This window comes from Delphinus delphis, chromosome 16 (genome assembly GCF_949987515.2).
Source record: "Delphinus delphis chromosome 16, mDelDel1.2, whole genome shotgun sequence".
Classification (NCBI taxonomy): domain Eukaryota; kingdom Metazoa; phylum Chordata; class Mammalia; order Artiodactyla; family Delphinidae; genus Delphinus; species Delphinus delphis.
The window spans coordinates 74,214,847-74,230,756 of NC_082698.1; the positions used below are offsets into that span (position 1 = coordinate 74,214,847).

At 37.0% G+C, this 15,910-nt stretch overlaps 1 long non-coding RNA gene across 1 annotated transcript in view; it reads right to left on the minus strand.

Annotated features, from left to right (window-relative positions):
* Positions 1 to 15,666, minus strand: part of LOC132439473 (uncharacterized) — a 110,048-nt gene extending 94,382 nt beyond the window's left edge. The window contains exon 1 of the long non-coding RNA XR_009522364.1: positions 15,642 to 15,666. This is a non-coding gene — a long non-coding RNA (uncharacterized lncRNA). The remainder of the gene's footprint in view (positions 1 to 15,641) is intronic.
* Positions 15,667 to 15,910: the final 244 nt, after the last annotated feature.

The window sequence follows — 15,910 nt, forward strand, 5'->3', positions numbered from 1 at the left end:
ATGTGGTATATCCATACAATAGAATACTACTCAGCAATGAAAAGGGAAGAAAATCTTGATACCCAAAACTATCTGGATGAATTTCAAAGGTATTGTGCTTAGTGAAAGTAGCCAGTCTCAAAAGGTTATAGACCATATGATTCTACTCCTAGGTAATTTTCTAAAAGACAAAATTATAGTGATGGAGAACAGATCAGTTGTTTAGAGAAGCTAGAAATAGAGGGATGGTGTGAATAGCATGAGAGTTTTGTGTTTTTAGGTCATAGAACAGTTTTGCATCCTGATTATGGTGGTAGCTATGTAAATATACTATATATATATATATATATAAACAATTCATCAAGCTATACACCAAAAGGATTTTTAAAAGTCAATTTTACTGTATAATTATTTTTTAAATAAATTCATTTAGTCATTTAAAGAAAAATAAACTGAGAGAAAACATAAAGAAGACATTAACAAAGATAAAAACAGAAATTAGTGATTTGGAAAAAAGAAAAAGAGCATGGGACTTCCCTGGTGGTCCAGTGGTAAAGAATCCACCTTCCAATACAGGGGACGCAGGTTTAATCCCTGGTTAGGCAACTAAGATCCTACATGCCGTGGGGCAACTAAGGCCATGCACCACAACTACTGAGCTCCCGCGTCTCAACTAGAGAGCTCACATGCCGCAAACTACAGAGCCCACACCCTCTGGAGCCTGCGTCACAACTAAAGAGATGCCCACACACCACAGTGAAGAACCCGCTCACCACAGCAAAAGATCCCACATGCCGCAGTGAAGACCTGACGCAGCCAAATAAATAAATATTTTTTAAAAAAAGCAAAATAGCATAATTGACAAATAAATTCAAAATCTGGTTGTTGGGGGGATGGTGGTGGGTTGGAATCTATAAGCCACTAACATGAGGGAAAAAAATGTTTTTAATACCACAAAGAAATAATGAGGGAGAAATAACCAGAAACAGAAAATTAAAAGAATTATAAAGATTTACTTGGTCAATTCTATTCAAATATATTTGAAAACATTTAAGAAATCAGTAATTTCCTAGAAAAATATAACTTATTGGAATGAACTTCAAAAGAGTTAGAAAATATAAATAGAGTGATTTGCAAGAGGTAGATAAGATTGCTGTTACAGGTTGAATTGTGTCCTCCAAATTTTATATATTGAAGTTCTAACCCCCAGCAGTTCAAAAGGTGCCCTTATTTAGGGATACAGTCATTGCAGATGTAATTAGTTAAGTTAGGATGAAGTCCCAATGGAGCAGGTTGAGCCCTAATACAATATGACCGGTGTCCTTATAAAAAGGGGAAATGTGGACACAAACACAGGTACACAGGGAGATATGAGAAGATTGGAAGTTTGTTGCCACAAACCAAGGGATTACCAGAAGCTAGGAGAGAGGGCTGGAACACATCCTTCCCCAGAGCCTGCAGAGGAGCATGACCTTGTCAACACCTTGATATCAGACTTCTGGACTCCAGAACTGTGAGACAATAAATTTCTGTTGTTGAAGCCACTCAGTTTGAGGTACCTTGTTATGGCAGCCCCGGAAAACTAACATAGGTTTCAATGAATTATTCTCCAGAATAGCCTTAGATAATTTTATAAGGTAATTTACATAGCTTTTAATAAATAACAATACTTTCAGTGCTTTTTGAACTGCTACGAAGTGGTGAAAATGAGAAAAACTTCCAATATTTTTCTATGAAGTAAATATAACATTGAAACCTGACGAGGAGTGCACCCACAAAAAGGGAGAAGGTATAGACCAATCTTAATTATTAATTCCGATTTTAAAATCCTAAATTAAATATTCAAAAACAAAATTTATCAATGCACTAAGATAAATATACATCATTATGACTAAGCAGAATTTATTCCAAGAATAAGACGATGACTGAATATTAGGAAATTAATATAATTCATGAATTCAATGGCTCTAAAGAGAAAAATTATATGATCACCTCCGTAGACCATAAGTTTTATACCCAGTCTTAGTTTAAATATTTTAAATGAAACAAGAATAGATTAATACTTCATAACATGATAAATGTATATCAATCTCAAAAATTCATATCCCTAGAAGAATTCCTAACAGTGTCAGAAACAAAACAAGAATGTCCTCTATTACCATTATGATATAATATTGCACTGGAGGAACCAGCCAATACAATTAGACAAGAGAAATAAATTAGTAGAAATACTGGAAAGAGAAACTATGGTATGATTGTATACCTGGAAAATCCAAGATAATCAATTAAAAAGTATAACAATAAGAAAATTTATTAAATTAGCAGAGAACAAAATTAATATACCAAAATCCATAGCTTTTCACATATAAAAGCAACAATCAAGTAGAAAATATGAATTATCAACCTAATAACAAAAAGACAAATAGCCTAATTTTTAAACGGGGCAAAGGACTTGAGTACACACCTTTAAAGAAGACACACAAATAGTCAATAAACATATGAAAAGATGTTCAGCAGAATTAGTCATTAGGGAAACATAAATCAAAACCATAGTGAGATACTACTTCATACTCTCTAGAATGGTTATGAAAAAAAAAGATGGACAATAACAAGTACTGATGAGGTTGCATAGAAATTTAAACCCTCACAAACTATTGATGGGAATATAAAATGGTGCAGCCACTTTAGAAAACAGTTTGGCAGTTCCTTAAAATGCTAAAAATAGAGTTACCATATGACCCAGTAATTCCACCCTTAGGTATATACCTGAAGTACTGTGATTTATAAGAAATATGTATTTGGCCATTCAGATGACCAAAATATTTTTCTCATATACATTTGGTCTTTGTTTATAGTTCCTGGCTCACAGCTCCCCAAACCCTTGGTATCTCCTGAGTGATAAGAACAATGGGAGCATCTTCTTTCACAGTATTTGGTGTCTTGCTCTCAGTTCATGAAATGGCTTCAGAGCCGTAAAGGTGAAATGGGTGTATTGTTATTTGTATCAAGCCCCTTTCCACCACACTGTGTTTATGTTAATAAGGTGACTTTTGGAAAGCACCTAAACATGGGGGCTGGTTGCCAAGGGAACTGACCATAAATAGTGGTTTGGAACTTTCAGTCCCACTCTCTGAGTTCCTGGAATGGGGGAAGGGCTAGAGGTTGAATCAATCACCAATGACCAATGATTTAATCAATAATGGCTATGTATGGAAGCCTCCATAAAACCCAAAAGGACTGGGCTCAGAGAGCTTCCAGGTTGGTGAATACGTGGAGATTTGGGGAGAGGGGCACCCTCAGCGAGGGAGCATGGATGCTCTGCACCCATTCCACATGCCTTGTCCCAGAGGTCCCCAGCCTGTTAGGAACCGGGCCACACAGCAGGAGGTGAGTGGCGGGCGAGCTAGCAAAACTTCATCTGCCGCTCCCCATTGCTCCCCATCACTCCCATTACTGCCTGTACCATTCCCCTGCCACCACCCCATCCGTAGAAAAACTGCCTTCCACAAAACCAGTCCCTGGTGCCAAAAAGGTTGGGGACCGCTGCCTTGCCCTATGCATCTCTTCCATCTGACTGTTTCGGAGTTATATCTTTTTATACTAACCTGGTGATCTAGTAAGTAAAATGTTTCTTCGAGTTCTGTGAGCCACTCTAGCAAATTAATCAAACCAAGGAGGAGGTTATTGGAACTTCCAATCTATAGCCAGTTGGTCAGAAGCCCCAGTGACACCCTGGACTTTTGACTAGCATCTGAAGTGGTGGGGGTGGGGAGGGCAGTCTTGTGGGACTGCGCCCTTAACCTGTGGAATCTGATGCCACTTCCAGGTAAACAATGTCAGAATTCAGTTGAGCTGTAGGACACTTAGCTGATGTCCAAGAATTGCATGGTGGTGTGAGAAACCACCCTCCACACACATTGGAATTGATTCCAGAACCTCTTAATACCCAAGAGAATTAAAAGCATGTCCACACAAAAACTTGTACACGAATGGCCATAGTAGAATTATTCATAGCAGCCCCAAAGTGGAAATGACCTAAATGTCTATCAGCTAATGAATGGATACACAAAATGTGGTATGGTAACACAGTGGAATATTATTTGGCAATAAAAAACAAAGTACTGATACATACTACAACATGAATGAAAACATTATTTTATGCAAAAAAAGGTAGTCACAGAAGACCACATATTGTATGATTCCATTTATATAAACTGTCCAGAATAGGCAAACAGTGACAGAAAGTAGATTAGTGGTTGCTTGGGGCTGGAGCAGCAGGTTGGGGCAGGGGGAGGAACAGGAATTGGAGTGACTGCTAATGTGAACCTGGTTTCTTTTTTGGGTCAAAAATGTTCTAAGGGGCTTCCCTTGTGGCACAGTGGTTAAGAATCCGCCTGCCAATGCAGGGGACATGGGTTTGAGCCCTGGTCTGGGAAGATCCCCCATGCCATGGAACAACTAAGCCCATGTGCCACAATTACTGAGCCTGCGCTCTAGAGCCCACAAGCCACAACTACTGAGCCCACATGCCACAACTACTGAAGCTGGTGCACCTAGAGCCTGTGTTCCACAACAAGAGAAGCCACCACAATGAGAAGCCCGCACACTGCAACAAAGAGTAGGCCCCGCTCACTGCAACTAGAGAAAGCCTGCATGCAGCAATGAAGACCCAACACAGTGAAAAATAAATAAAAAAACAAATAATAAAATAAATTTTAAAAAAAAGATGTTCTAAAATTAGTTTGTAGTGGTGTTGCCCAACTCTGTGACTATGCTAAAAACCACTTTAAGTGAATTTTATGGCACGTGAAATATATTTCAATAAAGCTCTAATAAAGAAAAAGAAAATATCAATTAAGAAAAGACTTCAATTTCGATACAGCATTATTAACTCAAAATACCTAGGAGTAAACTCAAGAAATATGCAAGACCTATATGTTAAATTTAAAATGAAAAAAAACTTAAAATATTAAAAATACCAGTGGAGAAACAAAAATGAATTCTTGAGCAAATGGAAGTGGAGATGAAGGACAATAATATAAAAAGGAGAATTCTCCCTGACTTACTTCATAAATTTAATGTGAATTCAATGAAAATATCAATGGACTTTTTTTTTAGCTAGACAAACTGGTCCTTAAGTATACATTGGAAAGTAAAAAAAAAAACAAAGACTGTCTAGTAAAACTATGAGGAAGAAAAGTAATGATGGAGTAAGAGTCCTACTAGTTATTAAAATTTTTATAAAGCCTCAGTAACTAAAACAGTATGGTATTGATTTCATGGATAGTCAGATGGAACAATGGAATAGATTTTAAAATCTAGTAATGGATTCAGGTAGAGCAAATTAGTGTGCAATATAGGCGGAATCTCAAATAATGGAGGAAGATGAATTTTTTGATAAATAATTTCATGATATCTTCATACTCATTTTGAAATAAAATTAGTATATCTGTACTTGCCCCATGAAGCCAAGATAAATTCAAAATAGATTAAAGATTACAATATTAAAAACTGAACAAAAAGTTCTAGAAGAAAACATTTTTGGAAGATTCTTTTTAAAACTTTGAAGGAGGGAAAGCCTTTCTTACCATAACTCAAAATCTAAAGTCCGTGAAAGAAAAGATTGATAAATGTGTCTATAAGAGAATTTAAAAAATTTTGTATCGTAAAAACAAAACAAAACAAAAAAACACTATAAGCAATATAGTGTTTATATATCAAAAAACAAATGATAATCTGGAGGAAACACTGTATCTCATATCAGACAGAGAGCTAATCTCCCTAATATACAAAGAGCTCCAAAGAATTATCATGAATAAGACCAATAATTCAATTTTAAATGTATAAAGGCATTGGATAGAAAGTCCATTAAAAAATACAAAGAATTCTGGAAAGATGCTTAACCTTACTCATATTGAGAGAAATGCAAATTAAAGTTACACTAAAAACTATTTTTCACCTATCAGATTGGCAAAATCTTTTTAAAATCTGAGGTGTTCTGTCTGAGGCTGGGGCTCTTACACATTGCTGGCTGGAGTATAAATTGGTCCACTCCTATGGAGAGCAATTTAACTATCAGAAATCACAAAATCAGATGGCCCTTGACTCAGCATTTCCAATTTAGGGGGGGGGATTTATCCTATAGACATCCTTTCACATATGTGAAATGGTGTGGGGTATTCACTGCAGCACTATTTTTTCATAGTAAACATCGTTTGGAAACTACCTAAATATTTATCAGCCTGGGCCTTAAGCATGCTGGAGAGAGCTAAGGAGCAGGTCAGGGGATTGAAAGAAAAAGTTGAGAACATTTCAGAAGGCAGAAAAGAATAAAGTGTTTAAAACTATAAAAGCAAGCTAAAAGACATGGAGGATAGATGTGGAAGTGCCAACATCCAGAAGGGAAGGAGGTAATGGAATCCTACACACACACACACAAATGGAAAAGAGAGAGAGAGACAGATTTGAATAAAGGCAAAGATAAATTTCCCAGAAATAAAGACTTCGAACTGAAGGGGCTCATAAAGTGCTAAACAGACAAGATAAAGACACACCCAGTCTCATCACAGTGAAACTTAAGAAAACAAGAGACCAAGAGTAAATTCTAAAAGCTTACAGAAAACCTTACACAGGAGTAAGAATCACATTGGCCTCAAACTTTTTAAAAGCAACACTGGAAGCAATAGAGCAATTGAAAAATATTTTAAAAGTATTGAAGAAAAAGAACTTTGAAACTAGAATTTTAATCTCCAGCCAATTTTCCACAAAAACCTAAGAGAATATTAAAAATATACTCAGGCATATATAGGGCCTCAGGCTTGTCACTGAAAGACTCACAAAAACCCACAATGAGGAGAGTTCTACAGAAACAAAGAAATAAGGAGAGAAACAAATTCAGAAGTATGATATAGAAGATGTGGGCAATAGGGTCCTGAAATACATCAGCAAATACTGTCTTTGTTTTAGAAAGAAATGAGGGATAAAAAAAAGAAAGAAAGGAAAATAGGGGAAAATTAATGCAAGAAGAAAGGAAAGATGGAAGGAAGAGAGGGAAGAGGTAAGGAGAAAAGAAATATAAAAACAAAGAAAAGAAAAGAACATAATTATGGCAATTAAAAATTAAGATTCTACACAAGGTGTATGAGTCCATTTACTTAAAATGTCCAGAATAGGCAGCTCTATAGAGACAAAGTATATTAGTGGTTGCCTAGGGCTGTAGGGGAGGGGAGGTAAAAAGGGGAATAATTGCTAATGGGTATGAGAGTTTTTCCAGGGTGACGAAATGTTCTAAAATTGATTGTAGTGCTATTTTTCTGGATTTTGTGAGCTTATAACATTTGTCATCTTTTTAAAATTTATAATTTGTTGTGATTTGTTCTCATTCTAAATAAATAGTCTCTTCTCTGAAAATAAATAAATAAATACGTTTCATCCACAGAATCAGAAAAAATAAAATAAATTTTTTAAAAAAGGGCTTCCCAGGTGGCACAGTAGTTAAGAATCCATCTGGAGTTAGACTCATCCACCAGAGGGCAGACAGCAGAAGCAAGAAGAACTACAGTCCTGCAGCTGTGGAACAAAAACCACATTCACAGAAAGATAGACAGGATCAAAAGGCAGAGGGCTATGTACCAGATGAAGGAACAAGATAAAACCCCAGAAAACAACTAAATGAAGTAGAGACAGGCAACCTTCCAGAAAAAGAATTCAGAATAATGATAGTGAAGATGATCCAGGACCTCAGAAAAAGAATGGAGGCAAAGATCGAGAAGATGCAAGAAACGATTAACAAAGACCTAGAAGAATTAAAGAACAAACACCTAGAAGAATTAAAGAACAAAGAAACAGAGATGAACAATACAATAACTGAAATGAAAAATACACTAGAAGGAATCAGCTGCAGAATAACTGAGGCAGAAGAACGGATACGTGACCTGGAAGACAGAATGGTGGAATTCACTGCTGTGGAACAGACTAAAGAAAAAAGAATGAAAAGAAATGAAGACAGCCTAAGAGACCCCTGGGACAACATTAAACGCAACAACATTTACATTATGGGGGTCCCAGGAGGAGAAGAGAGAGAGTAAGGACCCAAGAAAATATTTAAAGAGATTATAGTAGAAAACTTCCTGAAAATGGGAAAGGAAACAGCCACCCAAGTCCAGGAAGCACAGAGAGTCTCATACAGGATAAACCCAAGGAGAAACACGCTGAGACACATAGTAAGCAAATTGGCAAAAATTAAAGACAAAGAAAAATTATTGAAAGCAGCAAGGGAAAAACGACAAATAACATACAAGGGAACTCCCATAAGGTTAACAGCTTATTTCTCAGCAGAAACTCTACAAGCCAGAAGGGAGTGGCATGACATATTTAAAGTGATGAAAGGGAAGAACCTACAAGCAAGATTACTCTATCCAGCAAGGATCTCATTCAGATTCGATGGACAAATCAAAAGCTTTACCAACAAGCAAAAGCTAAGAGAATTCAGCAGCACAAACCAGCTCTACAACAAATGCTAAAGGAACTTCTCTAAGTGGGAAACACAAGAGAAGAAAAGGACCTACAAAAAAAAAAAACAAAAACAATTAAGAAAATGGTAATAGGCACATACATATCGATAATTACCTTAAATGTGAATGGATTAAATGCTCCAACCAAAAGACACAGGCTCGCTGAATGGCTACAAAAACAAGACCCATATATATGCTATCTACAAGAGACCCACTTCAGACCTAGGGACACATACAGACTGAAAGTGAGGGAATGGAAAAAGATATTCCATGCAAACGGAAATCAAAAGAGAGGTGCAGTAGCAATACTCATATCAGATAAAATAGACTTTAAAATAAAGAATGTTACAAGAGACAAGGAAGGACACTATATAATGATGAAGGGATCAATCCAAGAGGAAGATATAACAATTATAAACATAAAAGCTCCCAACATAGGAGCACCTCAATACATAAGGCAACTGCTAAGAGCTCTAAAAGAGGAAATCGACAGTATCACAATAATAGTGGGGGACTTTAACGACTCACTAACACCAATGGACAGATCATCCAAACAGAAAATTAATAAGGAAACACAAACTTTAAATGACACAATAGACCAGATAGATTTAATGGGTATTTATAGGACATTCTATCCAAAAACAGCAGATTACACTTTCTTTTCTAGTACACACAGAACATTCTCCAGGATAGATCACATCTTGGGTCACAAATCAAGCCTCAGTAAATTTAAGAAACTTGAAATCATAACAAGCATCTTTTCAGACCACAATGCTATGAGATTAGAAATATGTTACAGGGAAAAAAACGGAAAAAATACAAACACATGGAAGCTTAACAATACGTTACTAAATAACCAAGAGATCACTGAAGAAATCAAAGAGGAAATCAAAAAATACATAGAGACAAATGACAATGAAGACATGACGATCCAAAACCTATGGGATGCAACAAAAGCAGTTCTAAGAGGGAAGTTTATAGCAATACAAGCCTACCTCATGAAACAAGAAAAATCTCAAATAAACAATCTAATGTTACACCTAAAGGAACTAGAGAAAGAAGAACAAACAAAACCCAAAGTTAGCAGAAGGAAAGAAATCATAAAAATCAGAGCAGAAATAAATGTAATAGAAACAAAGAAAACAATAGCAAAGATCAATAAAACTAAAAGCTGGTTCTTTGAGAAGATAAACAAAATTGATAAACCATGCCGCTCCGCGGCATGTGGGATCTTCCCGGACCGGGGCACGAACCCGTGTCCCCTGCATCGGCAGGTGGACCAGCCCCTAAAATAACTCTTTCATACCTACTTAGATGTAGATTTTTATCATATATCACCCTTGTTAATACATAAATACATACATACATAAAAAGGAAAAATTAAAACTTCTTCTCATCAGAGTATAACTCTTCTGAATTAATGTTTCACTCAGTTACCCAAGTTTTTAAGTACACTAAAATGTCCTCCAGGATAATAATAGATTTTGTGATGAACAATTGTTTAAGAGTGCTCCGCTCTTCTCTTTGGCACTATTCTCTCTTTTCTTCTGAGACCCTGACACCAATCTGTAAGTTGATGCTAGTGCTTTTACAATCTTACCAGAACTTGCCAGTGGAAGGTTTTCAGACAACAAACAGAAATCATTTTCCTTCTTCAAATAGTTCTTAAATGGCTTGTTGATGGAATCATCAAGGGTTCATACTCTGGTCTTGCCTCATGGAAATAACAACCAACTCAATTCACTTTTTAATGAGTTTATTCTTTAGCCGATCAGATACATCAAAACAGATGTACTTGATTAGTTGCTTAGGTTGCCTGGACACCTATTCATATTCTTTAAGTTAGTCTGCACTCAGTTTACCTAATGTCCTACTTTTCTTTTCAGTGCCAGCACAGTACCATATTTGGAGAAATATCTCACTCTTAGTTATTGCTCTGTAGTTTAAAATTAAATATGGTGGCAACTTTTCATTTTGGTAGTTATTCACAGCAACATAGTGATGCATTACTTGTTACAACCTGTGCTCATAATAAAGCAACGTTAGCAGTGGCTCCACAAAAGCATCAGGGTTTTATTAGCATTTCTTATTTGATGTAATTCATAGCTTCATGTTTTTCTCCCAACTGAAACATGTGTTACTGGAAGTTAAATAGCTTCAGATCAAGTCAGCAGGAAGTTTCTGACAAATTGATATTTGACACCATGACTCTAGTCGTGCATGACATATCAATAGGCCATACTAACCACTTGTTTTTAATTTTCTTCATCCATTCCAAGGAATTTGACAAAGTAGCTTCCCTCTGATTGGAGCACTTGGTGTGATAGGGAGCCCTTCTGTATGAATCTTAGTAATAAAAGAAACATACCTCCATCTACTTGTATCTTCAATTCTTGGGTTCCATGAAGCATTTGATTATTGCTTTGTATAATAATTTAGAATTCATTTTTCCAATGAAAAATATTTATTTTCTTAATATTAAATGTATTTAATATTAAGAGCTCTAATATGCTCTATTTCCATGCCTTTGTGCATATATTATAACGTTTCATTTCAGTTCCAAATGCAACACATATAGTACCAATGATGCACATAATTCAATTGAAGTAATGACAAAAAGAACAGCTATCATTATGTGCACATAAATACAGGCAATGACAACTAGGTCACATCTGCTGCCTCCCTGACAGCAAGTGTAAGAAGAAACTCAACTTAGAGATGTTAAAATGTGGAAAAATGCTTGAGTTAGAAACAAAGAAATATGGTATCTCACAAAATACAATTCAGGATAAAATGTTAGGGAAAACTGAGGATACTGTAAACTACTGAAAGGAAAAATAAAATATACATATCACACTTATGAAAATATGTGTAACTACCATTATAGTATCAACATATATAAAGCCACAGTGGACAAAATTGCAGCTTATATAGATGAAACAATATTTTAACATACCATTTCCAAAACTGATAGATCAAGCAGACAAAGAAAAGAAGCACCCATACCAAGACCTGAACACTATACTAAATAGATATATAAAGAACTCTAAACCCAACGGATATTTGATACACATTGAATTAGAGCACACATGGAACATGCACAGAACTTGACCATGCACTAGGACATAAAGGAAGCCCTAATAAATTTCAAGGGATGAATTTCACAGAGAACATGTTTCCTAAGTATAATACAATACAATTAAAAACAGCATAAGAGGGCTTCCCTGGTGGCGCGGTGGTTGAGAGTCCGCCTGCCGGTGCGGGGGACGCGGGTTCGTGCCCCGGTCTGGGAGGATCCGGCATGCCGTGGAGCGGCTGGGCCCGTGAGCCGTGGCCGCTGAGCCTGCGTGTCCGGAGCCTGTGCTCCGCAGCGGGAGAGGCCACAACAGTGAGAGGCCCATGTACCGCAAAAAAACAACAACAACAACAACAAAAACAGCATAAGAGAGTTTTTTTTAATCCCACAATTTTGGGAAATAAATATAGCCCTTGGGTTAAAAAAGATATTGAGGAATACCTAAAACTAAAAGATAAAAACACAATTTGTCAAAAAGCCATATTCAGAGGGAAAGTTATAGCTTTAAATGCATTTGTGAGAAAGTAAGATTAAGAACAAACAAGCCAAGCATTCAATTTAAAAAGTTGGAAAAAGAGCAACAAAGTAAAGCCAAAGAAAGAAACAAGATAGGGTCTTTCCTGGTGGCACAGTGGTTAAGAATCCGCCTGCCAATGCAGGAGACACGGGTTCAAACCCTGGTCTGGGAAGATCCCACATGTCGCGGAGTAACTAAGCCCGTGTGCCACAACTACTGAGCCCACGTGCCTAGAGCCTGTGCTCCACACAAAGAGAAGCCACCGTAATGAGAATCCCGCACACTGCAACAAAGAGTAGCCCCCGCTTGCCGCAACTAGAGAAAGCCCACACACAGCAACGAAGACCAAATGCAGCCAATACATTTATAAAAACAACAAAAGAAGAAAGAAACAAGATAGAAGGTAATGATAACTATCAGGGCAGAGATCAAGCAAATAAAACAATGGAGAAGATTAACAAAAGCAAAACTGAAGTCATTGTAAAAGTTAATAAGATAGACACACATCTCACAATACTCCTCAATGAAAAAAGACAAGTATAAAAGCAAACATGAGAGAAAATACAGATCAAAAAGGGTAATAACTGCAAACACAGTGGATATGTATTTCTAACATCTTTATTGGAGTATAATTGCTTTACAATGGTGTGTTAGTTTCTGCTTTATAACAAAGTGAATCAGCTATACATATACATATATCCCCGTATCTCCTCCCTCTTGCGTCTCCCTCCCACCCTCTCTACCCCACCCCCCTAGATGGTCACAAAGCACCAAGCTGATCTCCCTGTGCTATGCAGCTACTTCCCACTAGCTATCTATTTTACATTTGGTAGTATATATAAGTCCATGCCACTCTTTCGCTTCGTCCCAGTTTACCCTTCCCCCTCCCCGTGTCCTCAAGTCCATTCTCTACATCTGCGTCTTTATTTCTGTCCTGCCCCGAGGTTCTTCAGAACTATTTTTTTTCTTTATTCCATATATATGTGTTGGCATACAGTATTTGTCTTTCTCTTTCTGACTTACTTCACTCTGTATGACAGACTCTAGGTCCATCCACCTCACTACAAATACAGTGGATATTTTTTTAAATAACAGAGGAGTATTTTATTACATGTGAAAAAATTGGAAACCCTAAATGAAATGAATAAAATCCTATAAAAATAGAGAAAGCCAAAAGTTCATAAGAAGAATGTGAATGGGTAAACACAGAAAACTTAAAATTAAATTGATAGTCAAAGTTCTCCCTTCTACCCTCATCCCCTCTCCAAAAAAATCAAACAAACAAATCCTGGCCAAAATGGCTAAATCCAAGACTGAGGCAGGAAAAGTACTTTGTGGCACATTTTCTTGCGCCAGAAAGTAAGAAAGTGCTTGAAAACTCATTAGGCATGACAAAGGACACAGTGTCAAGAGTGAATAGGCTCCCACTGGCAAAATCTGAGATAATCTGAGCATGAAAATGAAAAATGACAGTAATACATTATAAGACAGCAAATAAAAATAGAATACATGGGGCTTCCCTGGTGGCGCAGTGGTTGAGAGTCCGCCTGCCAATGCAGGGGACGCGGGTTCGTGCCCCGGTCCGGGAAGATCCCACGTGCCGCGGAGTGGCTGGGCCCGTGAGCCATGGCCACTGAGCCTGCACGTCCGGACCCTGTGCTCCACAGCAGGAGAGGCCACAGCAGTGAGAGGCCCGCGTACCAAAAAAAAAAAAAAAAAAAAATAGAATACATGGTTTCATACTATTAGTGTAAGTTATAGAACGAATTAATGAACACCCTTCTTTACGAGGAATGATCTAGAGTTAGAAACCACCATTTTGCAGCCACCATTGCAATAACTGATTCAGGCAAAAAACCATCAAGGGATGCTAAACCATTAGACAGAAGTTAATTGATGAATAGATTATTTATACAAATTACGTATCAGTTTTAAAGGTGAAAAAAGATATCCTTACAATGGAAAAATATGTCAGACACTAGCTTGATATTGACCCAAGATTAATATCACAAGTAATAGGACAAACCAGCATCATGATGAATGCCCTAAGAAAGATACAACATCATTCCTGCAATGTTTCTGCCAAATATGCATAACCTGAATTTATCATGAAAGAACATCAAACTTAAATAAAACACATTCTACTGTTCAAAAATGTAAAAGAAAAAAATCAATGTTAAATTAGATAATCGTATTATGGTTATATAAAAGAATGTCCTTGTTTTAGGAGACAGGTTGAAATACTTAGGCATGGTTGTGATAACTGAAACTTATTCTCAAAGGGTATAGCAAACGTATATACATGGAGAGAGAGAAAGACAGGGAGAGAAAGAGATAAAGCAAGTAGGACAAAGCGTTGGATGGTGACACTAGGCTAGGTGAAGGACATACAGAGATGGATGGTGGGTTGCAGATAAATTCCTCTGTGTTAATCCTAAAACCAACTGAATCATGCCAGCTCAGGGGTTCTGGACTGTTTGGATGTTTGAAGCCAACTCTCACATATATCACAGGGCTGTAAATAGTGCAGGTGATGTCTGAACATAGCTTACTATTGTCTTGGTTAAGAACTCAGACTCTCCGGGACTTCCTGGTAGTCCAGTGGTTGGGATTTTGCCTTCCAATGGTGGGGTGCGGGTTTGATCCCTGGTTGGGGAGCTGGGATCCCACATGCCTCCGGGCCAAGAAAAGCCAAGGCATGGAGCAGAGGCAGTGTTGTAGCAAATTCAGTGAAGATTTTGAAAATGGTCTATGTCAAAAAAAAAAAGAAATTGGACCCCTATCCCACAACCCACACAAATCAATTTCAGGTGTGTTATAGACTCAAATGTAAAATGCAAAATTCCAAAACTTTCAAAAGAAAATATGAGAGAATCTCTTAATATCGTCAGAGTAGGAATGATTTCTTAAATAAGACACAAAACATACTACACATATAGGGAAATTTTTAAAGATATAACCACATTGAAATGAAGAACTTCTGTTAATCAGGGTACCTTAAATGGAATATTTTTAAAAACCACGATATGGTATAAAATATTTGTAGCACATGTAATTAACAAATGACCAGAGCCTGGAAACATAAAAAATTCCTATAAGCAGTGATGTGCTAGAAAATGTCTAACGACAGACTCTCCAAACCAAAAAAGGTTCTGATTTGTAGCATTTGCTGATTTCCATGATATAAATACTCCCACATAGCCGATTTCAAGCCACCAACATGAGGTCTCTGAGTGCAGAGGGAAGAGATGGGCACAGTCGGTTCTCATGAGCCTGGTACGAGCGGCTCCATCACAAAAGTCAATAAGAAAAGAATACTCGATGGGAAAATGTGCAAAAGACTTGAGAGGACTTTTATGAAGTCATAAAAGAGAAAGCCTGAATGGACACTAAAATATGAAAACATGCTCCACCATGTTACTGATGAAAGAAATGCAAATCAAAACCACAATTGGATACTATTTTACATCCAGATCGACAAACATTTAAAAGTTTGGCAATACAGTGTTTGTAATGTTGATCAATGGGAACTTGATCAACGGGAACTCTGACTCACCACTGGTGGAACAACTTGGCATTTCCTAGAAGAGGTGAACTGTGCACACCCTGCAACCCAGCACTTTCTCTCCTGTAAATATATATACAAATATAAATAAATATTTCCTGTAAATAACACACACACACCCTAGAGAAATTCTTGCCCATGCATCTCATACACTTCCTGGGAGCACGGTGAACAACAGGAAAAAAGTGAAAGCAACCCATATGCACATTAGCACAGAAGAAAATAAAGAGATTATAGTATATACATATGATGGAATAAAA